This window comes from Panthera tigris, chromosome F3 (genome assembly GCF_018350195.1).
Source record: "Panthera tigris isolate Pti1 chromosome F3, P.tigris_Pti1_mat1.1, whole genome shotgun sequence".
NCBI lineage: Eukaryota > Metazoa > Chordata > Mammalia > Carnivora > Felidae > Panthera > Panthera tigris.
This window is the reverse complement of record NC_056678.1, coordinates 54294837-54310865: the sequence shown is the minus strand read 5'-3', so window position 1 is coordinate 54310865 and position 16029 is coordinate 54294837. Positions and strand designations below refer to the sequence as shown.

General features: G+C 36.8%; 1 protein-coding gene across 1 annotated transcript in view; it reads left to right on the top strand.

Moving 5' to 3' along the window:
* Positions 1–226: 226 nt before the first annotated feature.
* The window catches only part of USH2A (usherin), a 767091-nt gene continuing 751288 nt past the window's right edge, over positions 227–16029 (top strand). Inside the window, exon 1 of the mRNA XM_042976063.1 lies at positions 227–280. The gene's annotated coding sequence lies outside the window, so the exon portion shown is untranslated. The remainder of the gene's footprint in view (positions 281–16029) is intronic.

The window sequence follows — 16029 nt, the reverse complement described above, 5'->3', positions numbered from 1 at the left end:
AGGACACGGAGACAAAGAACACAGACTATGCTTTCACGAAGTTTGAAGAGAGATAGAACACAGCTTACAGCGAGAACTGTCTCCCTTTCTCCTTTTTTCTGTCTTTATATGAGTGAATTAAAATATTTAGAATATTTGTGGCTGAAAAAGAAAATGCCAGAGGAAAAGATGAAGATATAATCTTTAAAAGTATATTTCAAGGAGTCTTAAAAAAAAGAGAAGGAATTCAGAGTTTTGGATGTAAAGAGGAAGGACGTGATTCTGTCCCTGAGAATAAGAGGTAAGGGTGAAAGAAGGGGTGATCACAGGGGATGGGAGCGTATTTACCATTATCTGCTGTGAAAGAGAGGATTGGAGGATATTGGAGGGCTTGAGGGAATGTGAATTTTTTGCATTGGGGATTCAGGAGGAAAAGGACAAGTGACCAATACAAACACTACTGGACAGTGTTTAAAGGTCCCACTGGGATAGGAAGTCATAGATTTATAGTGGCAGCAAACCACATAGCCTAGTGAATTTCTCCAGCATCCCTTGGCAGTTCACACATGGGAAATACTAGGCCGCATCTGGGTTGAAACTGGCCGGGGTAGAATGAACGGAACTGATGATATTGTTGGAATGCTTTCAAGTGATTCGTACAGTGACTCTGTGGTGTGGGTAGGAATGAGGGCTGAAGAGGCCAGTCTGGATAATAAAGAAGGATGATGCAAGGATTAGTGGTCTTCATGAGGTCCTGCTGTAGCATTAATAAAAGTGAGGGAGTGAGAAATAGGTGGGAAAAAAAAGGTTGTAAGTGGTGAGTGGGATTTCTTGATTTAAGATTTCAGGAAGGTGTTGGTGACTACAATAGCCTTGGTGTAGTAAAGACTGTGGGTTGTTGACTGTAGCACAAGAATGGTAAATGGAATAAGAGAGAGCGGGAGGGAAACCAGATGCCTGGGTCTGCATGGTGATTTGGGCTGTGAGATGGGAACGATGAATTTGATAAAGTCTGGGGTGTAGCCCAGGTTGGTGGCCTCTGAAGAGAGAACATCCTGGGTTGGAATCCTAACTCTATCATTTATCACTAGTGCGATGATGGGCAGGTTATTTCTGTGATCCTCAACTTTTTCATTGGCAAAAACAGACAACTTCTATCTCCTAGGAAATTTTGTATTTTATTTCTATTCTCTCTCTTATCCCTCTCTTTACACAATGAACAAACCGCTTGGCTACTTGGGAAGGAGAGGATGTGAGGAAAAGTACATTTTGTAGAGAAGTAATCAGTATTTTCGAAGGGTCTCCCCCATATTAACATACATATATGTGGCCTATAAATTGCCTTTCTGAAATCAATGCACTCTCAAATCTCTTACGTAAGCCACTCCTTAAAAATAACTAGTGAAGAAAATTCTATACCAAATTGGTGGACCACTTTGTAGCTCTGGTAATTGAGGGGCTGGGATTCTAAAAAGAAAATGAGAGAGAGAGAGAGAGAGAGAGAGAGAGAGGAGGGAGAGGGGAAGGGAGGGGGAGAGACATTGCTGGAATTAGCCTGATGACGTAGCAGCCTATGTTGCTTAGTTCCTACATAGAATGCACAACTTCTGCAGCTTGTTGATTAGTGAATATGCTTTTAGAGAGACTGTATAATACCACAAAGGTATCTGTATGATATGGACCCTCGTCTCCTAGATTGGCTCATTGCTCATTTAAAAAATTCTCCATTGTGGGGCTCCTGGGTGGCTCAGTTGGTTGAGTGACCGACTTTAGCTCAGGTCACGTTCTCACAGTTTGTGAGTTCGAGCCCTGCGTTGGGCTCTGTGCTGACAGCTCAGAGCTTGGGGCCTGCTTCCGATTCTGTGTCTCCCTCTCTCTCTGCCCCTCCCTCACTCATGCTCTCTCTCTGTCTCAGAAATAAACATTAAAAAATAAATAAATCTCCATCGTTTACTTGAAAGATGTTTCTTTTAAAAAGCTTGAGAAAATGCAAGTGTCACAAATGGTTTTTAAAATTCAAGCCTAACGTGCTTAAGATCAAACTTGTTAAAATTCTTTCAAAATGTTCAAAACATTTTGTTAGACTAATTAATGACATGGAATGTGACTCAACTTAATATTTTACTGCAGTCTTCCTTTCTACATTAACACATCTCAGAAGAGAAAATATAATTCCTGTGTTTTTATGCAAAATTTGCAAAATACACCTGCCAGGGCCACTGCATTGTATCAAACCGTGGGGGCACTATTCACATTGTGTTCTAGGTAAAAGGTGCTCTTATGGCATAATTAGAGGCTGCTGCTATGTGAGAGAAGAAGCAACATCAGGAAATCAAGGATAAGGAAATTGGGGTACAAAAAAATCAGAACAAGAATACTGAAATCTAAATAGGGATTGAAGTCACACTGTCCTAAATTTGGGAGTGAAACAGTAAAACTGATCTGAAAGATTTGCAAGGAAAACAGCAGCGATAACAATGATCCTAAATATTTTCAAAAGTTAAGTCGTTAAGATCAGGAAGAAGTTAAAAAAAGTAGAGATAAGTGAAGATATAATTAAAAAAATTTTTTTAACATTTATTTGTTATTGAGAGATTGACATAGAGCGTGAGCAGGGGAGGGGTAGACACAGAATCTGAAGCAGGCTCCAGGCTCTGAGCTGTCAGCACAGAGCCCAACACGGGGCTTGAACCCACAAACCGTGAGATCACGACCTGAGCTGAAGATGGCTGCCTAACCAACTGAGCCACCCAGGCGCCCCAAGTGAAGGTATAATTAATTCACCACCTACTAATGGTGGAGCCAAAAGACCATTCTTTTTATTCATAACTTTGACAATTAGAAAGCAATTTCAAAGAATGTTTTGAGACTCGTATTATTCAAGGTGAATGCCTGAGCTCATGGGGTGCCTCCTAATATTAAAAATGTTGGGGGGCACCAGGCTGGCTCAGTCACGGAGCATGTGACTCTTGATCTCAGGGTTGTGAGTTTGAACCCCACATTGGGAAGTAGAGTTGGTGACACAACCAAAGCTCAATGCCACAACCATGCTGAAAGACAAAGGGGGATCCTCTGTGCCAAAAGCTAGGACAGAAAAGGATAGACGGAGGCTGCTCCAGGTTGAAGAAGTAAAACCGAGTTGAAAACTAAGTGGAACCTTAAAGTCAACAAAGGTAGAAGTATCATCGGGAACAGGGTGGGGCAGAGAGGCAATCCCCAGGCCGATGAGTTCCAGCTGCACTGCTTGGTGGATCCTTGCAGCGACCCCCTTTCCTGGTCTTTGGGCCAGGGAAAAATGACAGAGCCAAGGTTAGGTGGCTCTGGAAGATCGGTGAGAACAGGAAGAACACTGGCAGCTGCAAAACCAGAAACTAGAACATCTTCTTGATTTTTTTCTCATCTCCAAATATGCAGAATATGCAGAAATACAAACTAGCCTTAGGTTTCACGTCTTTTCAGCCAGGTTGCCCACATGGAAATTGCAGACCATCTAATTGACAAATTCTATAAAACAACTGCATTCAGGACTCCTCAGACATTTGAGGAAAAGTCACCACTTGAGGGAGGATGGATTCAAACTACAGAAATTTTTTTAACAGTTTGTACTATAAACATGACTTTAGGAAAAAAAGTAATATCCATGGAAAAATTAATATCCACAGAGCAGAGCATAGGACAATTGAACTATAAAAACAGATTGAAGTAAAACAAATTAAATTTTCCTGTTGAAACAAAAAGCTGCCTGGATTAGCCCAGTGGACATAGCCAAAGCTGCCACTCATACCTACACTAGAAGATGATCGAAGGTTTATCCCAAATGTAGTACAAAACATGAAGAGAAATAAGTATGAAATATGTAGGTTAAATACATTACTTTTAACAGCTTGTCTAATAAAATGTCCAGAGGAAAAATGTGGAGACTATAGATTAGGGAAAGCATCCAAACCACAGGGAGATGATGATTTCCTAGGATGACAGCAAAATAAGAATTTTTGAATTGAAAGGGGGAACTGTGCCTAGTGGCAAAAAGTCTAAAAATGACTCCGCATCCAGCCTTAACCTTGGGAAACTAAAGAAAGAAAACATTGTACGAATCCAAAGGTGGGAGTGGGGGAAACCTGATTAGTTATAAAGACGTAACAACTAGTTTGATATTAGGTTTTTTATCAGCAAAACTGGATAGCAAAAAGGCCTTGGAAACATATAAGATCTTGGGACAAAGAACTTGAACCTAGAATCTATACCAAATAAAAACATCACTCACATATAACAATGAGATAAAGACCTTTTCAACTAGGAACTCAGATATTTGACCGTTCACAGACATCCTGTGAAAAAGAAAATATTGTTTCAGCAAGAAGATAAATGTAGGGGTAAATGGAATGTCAAGAAGGAATATTGAGTTACTTCAGTAAAACTCAAGGATATGTCCATGTAAACGTTGACCATTAGTTTAAAATACAATTTGGAGCTCAAGTTTGAAATGACATTCACATTAGAGGTGAAATGATAAAAGTGGAAAAAAGTAAAAACTGCTGAAATTCTTGACTTTTAGGTAAAAGAGATACTGATGAGCTCTACTTTTTTTTTTTTAAAGACAATATCATGAAGGTAAAAAATTCAATGGCAATCATAAGAATATGAATTAAATGTATAATTTTTGATTAGCAAGAAAAAATAGATCAAACTCTTCCCATAAAGGCAGAAACAGAAAAATAATAGCATAAATAACCCCTAAAATATCAGAAGTAATAACATTTAACCCATGGACTAAGCTCAGCTATTAAGATACAGTGATTGGCTTTCTCCTAAGTTTTGTGGAATTCAAACATATATGTCAAGTCCACCAATCATAGTGTATTTCATGCAAATTAAATGTGTTTTCACAAGTTGAATGTACCACTGTGACATTTTAACCATGTCAGAATCAAGACATGGAACATTTAGTAGACCTTCAAAAACATCCCATCTTCCCACCACCTACCTCTGTTTAATTTTTTTTAATGTTTGTTCATTTTTTTTGAAAGAGTGTGAGCAGGGGGTGGCGTGGAGAGAGATGGAGACTCAGAATCCCAAGCAGTCTCCAGGCTCTGAGCCGTCAGCACAGAGCCCGATGTGGAGCTCGAACCCACGAACTGTGAGATCGTGACCTGAGCCGAAGTTGGACGGTTAACTGACTGAGCCCCCCAGGTGTCCCTGGATTACACTCTGAATATAGTTATAAAAGAGATGATTTTTAAAATATTTATTTAGAGACACAGAGAGCGAGCGAGCAGGGGGTAGCGTGGAGACAGAGGGAGGCACAGAATCGGAAGAAAGCTCCGGATTCTGAGCTGTCGGCACAGAGCCAGATGCAGGGCTGGAACTCATGAGCCCTGACATCATGACCTGAGCTGAAGGCAGACGCTTAACCAACTGAGCCACCCAGGCGCCCCCCACCACCTACCTCTTTAACCCTACTTCCATTCAGGCTTTACCTCTTCTAAGGGAAACCACTCTATCTACTTCTGTCATAATAGATTAATCTTGTCTGTTTTTGAATCTTATGTAAATGTAATCTACATTAGGGACTCTTTCACGGATGGCTCTGTCACTCAAGATCATGTTTGTGAGATTCAAACATGTCACCGCATATAGTTACAGACTTCATTCTCAAGGCTGCATAGAGTTTCATTGTATGAATATTGAACAGTTATTTATCCATCCCATCGTTGATGGACTTTTGGATTTGAATTTTCAGTTTTAGCCATTATGAATAGCACTTCTATGAACATTCCAACACATAGAAACATATGTCATTTAGTAAACATGTGCACAGTTCTGCTGAGTTTAAACCTAGGAATGGAATTGCTGCATGTAAGATTCCCAATTACACTGCATCTTACCCCACACTTGGTATTTCTTACCTATTATACCTATTTTGGTTGAGGTTCATTTTAGCTGCTGCTGTTATTTTTAATTCTCTGATCATGAAGGAAGTTGAGTATGTATCCATATGTTTATTGACATCTTGTGAAAACTTTGCTCAAGTGTTTTGCTCATTTTTTTCTATATTTCTCATTGACTTGTAGGTGTTCTTTTATACTCTGGATAATAATTGTTTATCAGGTCTTGCAAATGTTTTATCCCACTCTTTGACTTGCCTTTTTACTCTCTTACTGATGTTTTTTATAAACAGAAATTTCCGATTTTAATGTATTCGAGTTTCTTTCATATTATGGGGGGAAAAAGCAAAAGAAAAACCTTTCCCAATTCAGAGAAGTGCAATATTTTCATAAAGTGTCTACATGTGCATGAGTATGTTTCTGGGCTCTCTGTTTGCTTTGGTGTATTTGTCTATTTTCACCTCTACTGCACTGTCTTATTGTACCTTTATTACATGTTGGTGTCCATTAGTGTCCTTTATTATTGACTTCTCCAGCTTCTTCTTACTTCTCTAATTTTGTCTTTTTTCTTCTCCATGATTGTCATGACTATTTGTCCTTAGTTTCATATAGATTTTTTTATTTAAAAATTTTTAAAAAATATTTATTTTTGAGAGAGAGCAAGATAGAGAGAGAGAGAGAGAGAATGAGAATGAGCAGGAGAGGGGCAGAGAGAGACGGAGACCCAGAATCAGAAGCAGGGTCCAGGCTCTGAGCTGTCAGCACAGAGCCCGAGGCAGGGCTTGAACCCACAAGCCGTGAGATCATGACCTGAGCCAAAGTCCAATGCTCAACCAACTGAGCCACCCAGCCGCTCCTCAAATAAAATTTATAATTAAATTGCCTTATAATCATCCCAGCTAAATAGGATTTTGATTGACATTACATTGAATTTGTTGCTCGATTGTGGAGAATTGAAAGACTCAATATTATAAAAATATCAATTCATGGACATAATCTAGCTCTCAGTGTGACTTATTTATCAAAGTAAAATTTTACGTATTCCTCTTTCATTTACATTTTTTCTTTTACTAAGCTACTATAATGATAACTTTTAATTGTACACTGTTATGTAAAAATGTAATTGACTTTAAAGAAAATATTTATTGAGAGACAGAGAGAGAAAATATATGAATGAGAATGAATCCAAAGTAGGCTCTGTACACGAGGCTCCATCTCATCAACTGTGGGATCATGACCTAAGTCAAAATCAGGAGTCAGAGGCATAAATGACTGAGCCACCCCGGCGCCCCCAAAATTTAGTTGATTTTTATGTTTTGATCTTCTATCCACCTACTTTGCTAAATGTGCTTCTTCATCTTAGTAGTTTGTAGATTCTTTTGTATTTTACACATACTCCTTGTTATCTGTGATCACTGACAGGCTTATTTCTTTCTTTCCCATATTTATAGCATTTATTTCACTTTATTGCACTGGCCCAGAGTTTGAATTTAATGATGAATAGAAATGGTGACAATAGACCTCTATTCACCATTAAGTATAATATCTGATATAGTCCTTTTTTGTTTTTGTTGATATTCTTAATTTTTTTGAGTACAGTTGATACACAATGTTACATTAGTTTCAGGTGTACAACATAGTTATTCAACATCTCTATGCGTTATGTTGTAGTCACCACAACTGTAGCTACCATCCGCTATTACAATATCATTGACTCTATTCCCTATGCGATACCTTTTACTCCATAACTATAAGCATGTATCTCCCCCTCCCTTCACCTACTTTTCCCATTCCCCCATCCCCCTTCTCTCTGGCAACCTTCAGTGCTGTGTATTTATAGATCTGATTCTATTTTTATTTATTCATTTGTTTTGTTTTTTAGATTCCCCATACGAGTGAGATCACATGGTATTTGTCTCATTCTGACTTATTTTACTTAGCATAATATCCTCTAGGGCTATTCATGTTGTCACAAATGGCAAGGTCTTGGCCTTTTTACGGCTGCATGCTATTCCATTGCATATATGTTTATCACCTTTTTATCCATTTATCTATTGATGGACACTGAGGTTGCTTCCATATCTTGGCTATTGTAAATACTTCAATAAACCCATGAGTACATATAACAATTCCCATTAGTGTCATTTTTTTGGGTAAATACCTAATGGAATTATTGGATCATATGGTATTTCTGTTTTTAATTTTTTGAGGAAAATTATGTATTGTTTTTCTGCAGTGGCTGTAGTAGTTTATGTTCCCACCAACTTATCAACGACAGACAGAAAAATTTTGTCAAATGGTTTTTCTGCATCTATTGGGATGCTCACCTGGGCTTCCTCTTTAAGTTAATGTGGCAAATATATTGATTGGTTTTCAAGAAGGTCCACCAAACTTGCACTTTAGAAATAAATTTAAGTTGGTTCTGATGTTTTATACTTTATATACACTGTTAGACAGTATGTGTTAATATTTTTCCTGATTTTTACATTTCAGAGAGACTGGCATGCAAAATTCTTTTTAATATCTTTTTCAGATATTAATGGTGTCACCTTATTTTCTCTTTAGTATCTGTAGATTTTGTAGCATATACGTTTGATATTGGTAAATTTTGCTTTTTTTTTTTCCCTTGATCCTCTATCAATTGTATGCTTTTGCCAAGAAATAAATTTTGGTTTTTCTGATTTTTGTGTTATAAAATTTTCTCTGTATTGATTTATGCTCATTAATTTTTGCCTTTTACTTTTTTCTTTTGGTTTTATTTTTTCAAATCACCTGAGACTAATTGCCTAAATCATTGATCTTTTTAAATCTTTTAAAATATAATATATACATTTAGGCTCCTCATTTTCCTTTAAAGAAGTTTTAATGTCTAGTCATTATTGTTAAGCTCAAAAGAATTTTCTCATATCCATATCATGATTTTTTTTGATCCATGAATTATCTAGAAATATATTGCCTTATTTTCATATATTTGAGTATTTTCTGAGTGTCTTTGTTGTTGATTTCTAGCTTAGTTTCACTATGGCCCTGGAAAGTATTCTTATTTACTTGAATCTCTCGAAATTTGTCAAGAATTGCTTCATGGCCAAACATGGAAGAGTTTGGTAAATATCATGTGTCTACTTGAAAATAATATCAATTCTATCATGATTGAACACAATGTTCTCTATGAGTTGATTAGTTCAAGTTAATTTTGTTAAAATCTTTTTAATATTGATCTGTTTATTACTGAGACAGGTGGTTTAAAGTCCCTTATTGTGGGGACACCTGGGTGACTCAGTCAGTTAAGTGTCTGACTTCAGCACAGGTCATGATCTTGCAGTTTGTGCGTTCAGCCCCACGTAGGGCTCTGTGCTGACAGCTCAGAGCCTGGAGTCTGCTTCGGATTCTGTGTCTCCCTCTCTCTCTGTCCCTCCTCTGTTTGTGTTCCATCTCTCAAAAATAAATAAACATTAAAAAATTAAAGTCCCTTATTGTGCATTTATTTCTCCTTTAATTATGTGAAATACATATATTTGGAAATTGTAACTATGCACATATAAATTTATATCTTATGTTTTTGTGTATTCACTCTTTAGTATTAAAAATAACATACTTAATTATCTTCAAAAATGCTTCTTAAAGTTTATTTTTTCTGAAAATTTTACAACAACCTTAGATTTTTTGGTTAGTGTTTGCTTGATATTTCTTTGTCCATCCTTTCACTTTTAATCTTTATAAAGCATGTATTTTGTCAGCAGCATATAATTTGGTTACAGTGAGTTTTAATTTAACTATATAATCCATTAATATCTAAATTACGGGCACTTCTTACAATTTATTTTATATTGTCCCACCTGTTTGGTTTATTTTTTTCCTATCTTCTTCATGTCCTTGAATTAATTGTTCAAAAATTTTCCATTATTTCATTTTCTTCTTTACTAGCTTATAGTTAATTTTATCCCTTTTCTTTTAGTAGTCACACAGGTGATGCCAATATGCATCCTTGTATTTCTTAGAGTCAAATGTACATTAATATTTCTTTGGTTATGCAATGATAAACTCTTTACTTGCATGTCTTATGTTTGTCTTTAATCCATTACTGAGTTGATTTTTGTGTACGGTATAAAATAAGAGTCATGTTTTATTCTTTTGCATGTGGATATCCAATTTTCCCAACATTTGTTGAAGAGATTATCTTTTCCTCCATGTGTATTTTTCAGACCCTTGTCACAGATCAGTTGACCGTATTTCTGGGTTATGGGTTTATATCTGTCATTTGTATTCTGTTCCACTGGTCTACGTCTTGATGCTAGTACCGTTCTTTTCTGATTACTGGAACTTTGCATAAATTTTAAAATATGAAGCCTACAGCTTTGTTCTTTTTTCCCTTTTTTTCCCTAGATTGCTCAGACTAATCCTAGTCTTTTATGGTTCCATATGAATTTTATTTTAAAATGTTTATTTCTGAGCGAGAAAGCACAAGTTGGGGAGGGGCAGAGAGAGAGGGAGGTAGAGAATCTGAACCAGGCTCCAGGCTCTCAGCTGTCAGCACAGAGCCAGATGTGCAGCTTGAACTCATAAACTGTGAGATCATGACCTGAGCCCAGATTGGATGCTTAACTGACTGAGCCACCCAGGTTCTGCCACCATACAAATTTTAAAATTATTTTCCTATTTCTGTCAAAAATGTTATTGGGATTTTGAAAGGAATTACATTGCCTCTATAGATGGCTTTGGGGAATTTGGGCATTTTGACAATATTAAGTCTTCCAATTCATGTATGTAGGATGCCTTGCAATTTGTCTAATTTCTTTTGTCAGTGTTTTGTAGTTTTCAGCACACAAGTTTTTCACTGTCTTAGGTAAGTTTATTCCTAATTGTTCTTTTGGTGCTGTTTTAAATTGGATTACTCTCCTTATTTCCTTTTTGGATAGTTTGTTGTTAGCATACAAAAATCAGTTATTTTTCTATCACTAATTTTGTATCCTGTTACTTTTCTAAACTTATTCATCAACTCTTACAGTTTTGTTTCTTTGTTCTTTCTGTGCAGTTTTTTTAAAATACAATTTATTGTCAAATTGGCTTATACACCACACCCAGTGCTCATCCCAACAAGTGCCCTCCTCAATGCCCATCACCCATTTTCCCTCTCCCCCACTACCCCCATCCACCCTCAGTTTGTTCTCTGCATTTAAGAGTCTCTTGTGGTTTTCCTCCCTCCCTATCTGTTTTTTAACTATTTTTTTCCTCCTTCCTTCCTCCATGGTCTTCTGTAGAGTATCTCAAGATCCACATATGAGCGAAAACCTATGATATCTGTCCTTCTCTGTCTTATTTCACTCAGCATAATACCTTCCAGTTCCATCCACATTGCTGCAAATGGCATGATTTCATTCTTTCTATTGCCAAGTAGTATTCCATTGTATATATAAACCACATCTTTATCCATTCATCAGTTGATGGACATTTAGGCTCTTTCCATAATTTGGCTATTGTTGAAAGCACGGCTATAAACATTGGGGTACATGTGCCCCTCTGCATTAGCACATCTGTATCCCTTGGGTAAATTCCTAGTAGTACTATTGGTGGGTCATAGGGTAGTTCTATTTTTAATTTTTTGAGGAATCTCCACACTGTTTTCCAGAGCGGTTGCACCAGTTTGCATTCCCACCAACAGTGCAAGAGGGTTCCCGTTTCTCCACATCCTTGCCAGCATCTGTAGCTTCCTGAGTTGTTCATTTTAGCCACTCAGACCGGTGTAAGGTGGTATCTCAGTGTGGCTTTGATTTGTATTTCCCTGATGAGTGATGTTGAGCATCTTTTCATGTGCCTGTTGACCATCTGGATGTCTTCTTTGGAAAAGTGCCTATTCATGTCTTCTGCCCATTTCGTCACTGGATTATTTGTTTTCTGGGTGTGGAGTTTGGTAAATTCTTTATAGACTTTGGATTCTAGCCTTTTATCCAATATGTCATTTGCAAACACCTTTTCTCATTTTGTCAGTTGCCTTTTAGTTTTCTTGTTTCCTTTGCGGTACAGAAGCTTTTAATCTTGATGAGGTCCCAATAATTCACTTTTGCTTTTAGTTCCCTTGCCTTTGAAGATGTGTTGAGCAAGGAATTGCTGCAGCTGAGGTAAAAGAGGTTGTTGCCTGCTTTCTCCTCTGAAGTTCCAATGGTTTCCTGTCTCATATTTAGGTCTTTCATCCATTTTGAGTTTATTTTTGTGTATGGTGTAAGAAGGTGGTCTAGTTTCATTCTTGTGCATGTTGGTGTCCAATTCTCCCAAGACCATTTGCTAAAGAGACTTTTTTTTCTATTGGATGCTCTTTCCTGCTTTGTCAAAGATTATTTGACCATACATTTGTGGATCCAATTCTGGGTTCTCTATTCTATTCTATTGGTCTATGTGCCTGTTTTTGTGTTAGTATCATACTGTCTTGATGATTACAGCTTTGTAGTAGAGGCTAAAGCCTGGGATTGTGATGCCTCCCGCTTTGGTTTTCTTCTTCAATATTACTTTGGCTATTCGGGGTCTTTGTGGTGCCATACAAATTTTACAATTGTTTGTTCTAGCTTTAAGAACGCTGGTGCAATTTTGATTGGGATTGCATTGAATGTGTAGATTGCTTTGGGTGGTATTGACCTTTTAACAATATTTATTCTTCCAATCCATGAGCAAGGAATGTTTTTCCATTTCTTTGGGTCGTCTTCAATTTCCTTCATAAGCTGTCTATAATTTTCAGTATACAGATCTTTTATAACTTTGGTTAGGTTTATTCCTAGGTACTTTAAGGTTCTTAGTGCAATTGTAAATGGGATCAGTTTCCTTAATTCTCTGTTGCTTCATTATTGGTGTATAAGAATGCAACCAATTTCTGTACATTGATTTAGTACCCTGAAACTTTGCCGAATTCATGTATCAGTTCTAGCAGTCTTTTGGGTTTTACATGTAGAGTATCATGTCGTCTGCAAAAAGTGAAAGTTTGACGACTTCTTTGCCAATTTTGATACCTTTTATTTCACTCTTTTGTCTGTTGATTCTAGGACTTCCAACACTATTTTAAACAGCAGTGGTGAGAATGGACATCCCTGTCGTGTTCCTATCTCAGGGGGAAAGTTCTCAGTTTTTCTCCATTGAGGATGACATTAGATGTGGACTTTTCATATATGGCTTTTATGATGTTTAAGTATATTCCTTCTATCCCAACTTTCTTGAGGGTTTTTATTAGGAAAGGATGATGTATTTTGTCAAATGCTTTTTCTGCATCAATTGACAGGATCATATGGTTCTTATCCTTTCTTTTATTAATGTGATGCATCACATTGATTGATTTGCAAATATTGAACCAGCCCTACAGTCCAGGAATGAATCCCACTTGATCATGGTGAATAATTCTGTTTATATGCTGTTGAATTCGATTTGGTAGTATCTTGCTGAGAATTTTTGCATCTGTGTTCATCAGAGATAATTGGCCTGTAATTCTCCATTTTAGTGGGGTCACTGTCTGGTTTGGGAATCAAAGTAATGCTGGCTTCATAGAATGAGTTTAGAAGTTTTCCTTCCATTTCTGTTTTTTTTTTTTTTTGGAAGAGCTCTTTGAGAAGGATAGGTATTAACTCTGCTTTAAATGTATGGTAGAATTCCCTAGGGAAGCCATCTGGTCCAGGACTCTTATTTTTTTGGGAGATTTTTGATAGCTGATTCAATTTCTTCACAGTTATGGGTCTATTCAAATTTTCTATTTCTTCCCATTTGAGTTTTGGTAGTATGTAGGTGTCTAGGAATTTTTCCACTTCTTCCAGATTGTCCAGTTTGTTGGCATATAATTTTTCATCATATTCTCTGATAATTGCTTGTATTTCTTTGGAATTGGTTGTGATAAATCCATTTTAATTCATGGTTTTATCTATTTGGGTCCTCTCTCTTTTCTTTTTGAGAAGCCTGGCTAGGGGGTCTATCAATTTTGTTTATTTTTTCAAAAAAACAACTCTTCATTTCATTGATCTGTTTTTTTTTTTATTCCATATTGTTTATGTCTGCTCTGATCTTTATTATTTCTCTTCTACTGGGTTTGGGGTTTCTTTGTTGTTCTGTTTCTAGTTCCTTTGGTGTGCCGTTAGATTTTGTATTTGGGATTTTTCTTGTTTCCTGAGATAGGGCTGGATTGCAATGTATTTTCCTCTTAGGACTGCCTTTGCTGTATCCCAAAGGGTTTGGATTGTTGTGTTTTAATTTTCATTTGTTCCCATATATTTAATTTCTCCTTTATTTGCCTGATTGACCCATTCATTCTTTAGTAAGATGTTCTTTAACCTCCATGCATTTGGAGGCATTCCAAACTTTCTCCTGTGGTGATTTCAAGTTTCATAGCATTGTGATCTGAAAGTGTGCATGGTATGGTCTGAATTCTTTTATAATTATTGAGGGCTGTTGTAACCCAGTATGTGATCTATGTTGGAGAATATTCCATGTGCACTCGAGAAGAATGTATATTCTGCTGCCTTAGGATTAAAAGTTCTAAATATATCCGTCATGTCCATCTGGTCCAGTGTATCATTCAGGGCCATTGTTTCTTTATCAATTTTTTTTTTGTTTAGATGATCTGTCCATTGTTGTAAGTGGAGTATTAAAGTCCTCTGCAATTAACATATTCTTACCAATAAGATTGCTTATGTTTTTAATTGTTTTATATATTTGGTGCATAGACACTTATAATTGTTAGCTCTTCTTGATGGATAGACCCTATAATTATTATATAATGCCCTTCTTCATGTCTTGTTACAGACTTTGGTTTAAAATCTAGTTTGTCTAAGTATGGCTACTCCAGCTTTCTTTTGACTTCCAGTAGTATGATAGATTGTTCTCCATCCCCTCACTTTCAATGTGAAGGTGTCCTCAGGTCTAAAATGGGTCTATTGTATATAGCAAATAGATGGGTCTTGTTTTTTTGTTTTTTTTTTAAATCCATTCTGATACCCTATATCTTTTGATTGGAGTATCTAGTCCATTTACATTCAGTGTTATTATTGAAAGATATGGGTTTAGAGTCATTGTGATGTCTGTAGGTTTCATGCTTGTAGTGATGTCTCTGGTACTTTGTCATCCTTGCAACATTTCACTCACAGAGTCTCCCTTAGGATCTCTTGTAGGGCTGGTTTAGTGGTGACGAATTCTTTCAGTTTTTGTTTGGGAAAACCTTTATCTCTCCTTCTATTCTGAATGACAAGTTTGCTGGATAAAGGATTCTTGGCTGCATATTTTTCCTGTTCATCACATTGAAAAATTCCTGCCACTCCTTTCTGGCCTGCCAAGTTTCAGTAGATAGGTCTGCCACTAGTCTTATGGGTCTCCCTTTATAAGTTAGTGTGTGTTTATCCCTACCTGCTTTCAGAATTCTCTATCTTTGTATTTTGCCAGTTTCACTATGATATGTCATGCAGTAGATCAATTCAAGTTACATCTGAAGGGAGTTCTCTGTACCTCCTGAATTTCAATGTCTGTTTCCTTTCCCAGATTGGGGAAGTTCTCAGCTAAGATTTGTTCAAGTACACCTTTGGCCCCTTTCTCCTTCTTTTCTTCTTCTGAAACTCCTAGCATATGGATATTGTTCCCTTTCATTGAATCACTTAGTTCTCTAATTCTCTCCTCATGATCCAGAATTTTTTTCTCCTTTTCTCACCTTCATCTTTTTCCATAATTTTATCTTCTATTGCACCTATTCTCCCCTCTGTCTCTTCAATTCCGTCACCACCTCCAGTTTATTTTCCACCTCATTTACAGCATTTTTAAATTCATCATGACTATTTTTCAGTTCCTTGATCTCTGCAGCAAAAGATTCTCTGTTGTCATTTATGCTTTTTTCAAGCCCAGCAATTAATCTTATGACTATTATTCTAAATTCTTGTTCAGTTATATTGTCTATATCTGTTTTGAGCAATTCTTTAGCTGTCATTTCTTCCTGGAATTTCTTTTGAGGGGAACTCTTCTGTTTCATCATTTTGGCTAGTTTTCTGTCCCTTCTGTGTTTTAAAAGCTTGTTATGTGTCCTGCTTCTGTGAGCACTACTATATTAAAGGGTGGCCATACACTATCCAGGAACTGGCACTTCAGGAGGTGTTCTTTGGAGAGTGTTACTTCCTCTCTGTTGTTGTGACTTTGGTTACTTTATCTCCCTACTAGA